Raw genomic sequence first — 4739 nt, forward strand, 5'->3', positions numbered from 1 at the left:
TGGGAGGAGTGGTAGATACGCTAGAAGGTAGGGATAGGATACAGAGGGACCTAGAAAAATTAGAGGAGTGGGCCAAAAGAAACCTGATGAGGTTCAACAAGGAGAAGTGCAGAGTCCTGCACTTAGAATGGAAGAATCCCATTTCACTGTTACAGACTAGGGACCGAATGGCTAGGAAGCAGTTCTGCAGAAAAGGACCTAGGGGTTGCAGTGGACGAGAAGCTGGATATGAGTCTACAGTGTGCCCTTGTTGCCAAGAAGGCTAATGGCATTTTGGACTGTATAAGTAGGGGCATTGCCAGCAGATCAAGGGACGTGATCATTCCCCCCTATTCGACATTGGTGAGGCCTCATCTGGAGTACTGTGTCCAGTTTTGGGCCCCACACTACAAGGAGGATGTGGAAAAATTGGAAAGAGTCCAGCAGAGGGCAACAAAAATGATTAGGGGCTGGAGCACATGGCTTATGAGGAGAGGCTGAGGGAACTGGGATTGTTAGTCTGCAGAAGAGAAGAATAAGGGGGGATTTGATAGCTGCTTTCAACTTCCTGAAAGGGGGTTCCAAAGAGGATGGATCTAGACTGTTCTCAGTGATACCTGATGACAGAACAAGGAGTAATGGTCTCAAGTTGCAGTGGGAGAGGTTTAGGTTGGGTATTAGGAAAAACTTTTTCACTAGGAGAGCGGTGAAGCGCTGGAATGAGGGAGGTGGTGGAATCTTCTTCCTTAGAGGTTTTTAAGGTCAGGCTTGACAAAGCCCTGGCTGAGATGATTTAGTTGGGAATTGGTCCTGCTTTGAGCAGGGTGTTGGACTAGATGACCTCCTGAGGTCCCTTCCAACCCTGATATTCTATGATTCTATGACACATATTTCAGTGTACAAGTGCCTTTTTAGAATGTAGATTATGTTGCTTGGGGTCAGGTTTAAGAGAAACTAACAAAAAGCAACTCTTGATACTGGACTAAGTGTTTAAATCAGTATAACTATTGATTTAACTATATACTTACACCACTATAACTGGTAAAACTTTTCCATGGAGACAAGCTCTTACATGTGAAAATAAATAGTTAATAATTTTGACTCTAATTATTATCACCAGGCATCTGAGTTAACCCCTCACTGGGATGAAGGGTTCATACTTTGTAGAACTAGTGTTGCAGGCTTTCTGCAGATTCAGGTAGAGGTCTCTGCATCAGTTACTTCGAGTGCACATTTGTGAAGCTTACTGTGCATCCATAGCAGCTAGAGACAGACTGACTTAATTTTTAAATTAGAACAGATTCTGGAGAAACAGATATTTGTATGCTATATTGGCTGAATCTATGCCCTGGCATTCAGTCTCTCTGCCACTTCATTTGTTGGCCTTTCTGCTGAGATTGCCAATACAGAGAGGGTTTGTGTATGTGATAGGAGCACCTGTCCTCTGGGAAATAAACTGAGACCCACACCAAATTCATTTCATGTAACCACTAATTGCTAGCTATGGGCTAATTGTTTTCTTCCTCAGGAAAACTGACAGGAGGACAATAATGGGGAGGAAAACTCAGCAAGATTTCTCCCTAATTGTTCCATCAGGAGAAGGAGGATAAGATTGTCCTGGGATTGGGTTTTCTTCTCATTCTGTTATCCTTGGGTTGGTGGGGAAATAAGGTAGCACCAAGCCCTGCTTCTTGTCTACCCACTCCCCACTGTGGATCCACAGACTTCCTGAGCACCCTCTCTGGGGCCAGAGGAAGGGCTGCAGTGTCACTCACTGTTATAGTTTTATAATGTCACAATAATTGCTGTATTTCTTAAAGCCTCAGTTCCCAGAGTCCTGTGAATGTCTGAGAATCTTAGTTTTCAATAAAAAAAGAAAGTTTCTAGCCCTCGTCGTTCTGAAGAAAAGCTTGAAAATGTGACCTGAGCACAACCTAATGAGAAGGGTGTGAGTTGTGCATGGAGAGGCCTTCCCATGCATAGATCACATGGTGGCAGTTAGGTCTGCTGTTTGGTGTAACCTATAGGATTAACTTGCTTGCTTGTATATATATATTTTCTTAACATTTAAGTATTTGGGTTATTGTAATATGTTTATAGATTTATATTAAAGTAAGTTTGGCTGTAATGCAAGAGACCTACAAGCCATATCCTGTATGTTAACCTAAGGCAAAGTTAGCATATCTATATTAAGACCTTTTTACCCGGAAAGCAAAATTGACCTACATCTTATTACCTAAATAGATTACCCATGCCTATGTCTAAGACCCTTTATCTAGACCAATAGACAATGGAGAATGGTATGGGTTTTTTTTTCAATGTTGTATCCACAGACTTAACAGGTACACCACAAGGAAACGTGTGTGTATGTACATGTCATCAATATGCACAAACATACTAGCCTATGGGGTAAGTGTACCCTAACATTTTGTGGATGAGGAATGAAATTTGGGCATAGGAGGAAGAATTTCCGACACTTGTGCCCTATAAAAGAGGTGACCTACCTTGCTCGAGTATTCTCACTTATTCTATCTTACTTACTCTATTTTATTTTATCTATCTACTATGACTACCACTATTAGTAGGCTATATTTGTTCTTTGAAACCTTAAATTCCAAGGGGACGAGGCTAAGCTTGGGTTCCCTAAGCTTTTATTCTTAGTTTGTTTATTAGGTTTTGATTTTAAGTTTAAGTTAGTCAAGTAAACCCTAAGTTAGTTTGGATAGTTCTTAGTATTAGTTTCTTCTAAGCACTGCATCTCACACTCAAGAATTAAGAAACCTGAACTGTGAGGCTGGTCATATGTCTCTTACCACCAGGTTGCCGAGGAAGGGTGTAAGTATATTAACCAAAGCTTTGTTGTCTCAGTGGGAGCTTCCTGTGATACCCCCGAGGGTCCTTAGTAAATTCCGTGAAGCCTGATTCAGGACAAGAACTTTTATCTTCTGATCAAACATGTTGGCAAGCCTAAAACCCATACTGATTAATATCAATAATTAATTATTATTAACATTAATTCATTTAAATTAAAATAAGATTAAATTGATAAATTAAATTATTATTAGTACATCCTGAATCAGGCTACATTGGTCAATAGTCTCCTGGCAAGCTCATGCTGATAGGCTCTGTTGTCCACTTTCATCCCCCGAGCCATCCCAGTGCCTGGGCTGTTCTCATGTTACTTGAGTTATTTTCACTTACACAAAACATATCATTGAGGCTGATGGGGATTCCGGATGACTCGTAGTCTGGATAGAAACGTCCTCTGTTGTTGTCTAATCTCATTTCTACACCTGCCAGCTCCCTTCACCCCTTTCATGTCCCTTTCTCCTATTTCAGAGCACTAATTAATACATAACTGCAATGGCCATGCCACGTCCACTGAAGATGTGCATAGAATTAAATACAGTGGTTTCTCATTAACTCATTGTCCTTGCTAATCATAACTATCCATTAGAGATATTAGTTGTTTTTAAAATATGGGATTCCAAGATGGTCTTATTTTCAATTTTTAAATACTATTGTGAGTTTAACTGCCCAGAAATAAACTCATGTTCTAAATATACCATCACATTGTATTTAGCACCATCCATTCTAGAACATCAAGGACTTTACAACTGTTGGTTAATTAAACCTTAAGTGTGAGCCAGGTAAGTATCATTATCCCCATTCTACAGAAGGAGACTAGGAAGCATAGAGATCTACATTTTCAAAAGTGACAAAAATGCCTCCATTTTTGGGTGCCCAGCCCCATAATCTATATCTGTTTTAGGGTTTTATAGCACCACTCATCACCACAGTATCTGGTCTCCTTCCATGTGAGATCACCCTTTTAAAGCACCTCATATTGGACACCTAAAACTTGAGGCACCCAAAATAATTAGTCATGTTTAAAAATTTAGGCCAAAGTGAATTGCCCAAAGGCACACAGTCACTGGCCTTGTCAGGAATAGAACCCAGGCATCCTGACTTCCAATTTACTGTTTTTGACCACTTAGCTACGCTGATACAGTTTGAGCCAAAATATTGGCAGTCTTGCAGGATTACCTGGTAAATATTTCATTTTTGTTGTTGTCAGGAAACAATCCTCCAATAAATTGCTTTGAGGATGATTTTTTCCAGAAATGCTTCACCCTCCCACCCACCCTCCGCCCATTATTACTAGTGGAATTGGAATCCCTAGAGAATATGTTCGGATAATGCTATTAATAGAGGAGTTTTAATCTCCAGTATGCAGCTCTTACTATTCTTCTTTGTTCCAGAAAAGAAAGAAGGTCTGAAAAAACCAAAAAACAGCCTATGCCTCCCACTATGGACAATTGCCCCTTGCCAGAATCCTTTCCTGTTTGACGCTCATGCAGGTTTAACTATAACAGCTTTTTAGACATGGAGTGGGGGTGGGGGCAGAAGGGGTGTGGATGTAAGAACTCAACATTTTTTTAAATATATTTACCCAGGAACAGTTGCTCTATAGAGGGAACATGAGTTACTCATGCACTTACTTGGGTTATATTGACTCACCATTGTCAAAAAACAGGCTCTATTCCCTTTAATATGCTGCATACAAATATCTATTCGTTCTCTGGTTTTAGCAGTGAGTTAACAGAGCACAGCTTGGCTTCAGGAGGACGGTTCACCAGCACATGTTGGAAATGGACTGGTTTGACTCAGCAGACCCAAATAAATAACCCACCAAGCTGACAATTTGGAAGGGAAGAAAAGGGCTGGTTTCTAGATATAACAGGTCGTTGAATGTGACA

The sequence above is a fragment of the Gopherus flavomarginatus genome, chromosome 6, assembly GCF_025201925.1.
Source record: "Gopherus flavomarginatus isolate rGopFla2 chromosome 6, rGopFla2.mat.asm, whole genome shotgun sequence".
NCBI classification, from domain to species: Eukaryota; Metazoa; Chordata; order Testudines; family Testudinidae; genus Gopherus; species Gopherus flavomarginatus.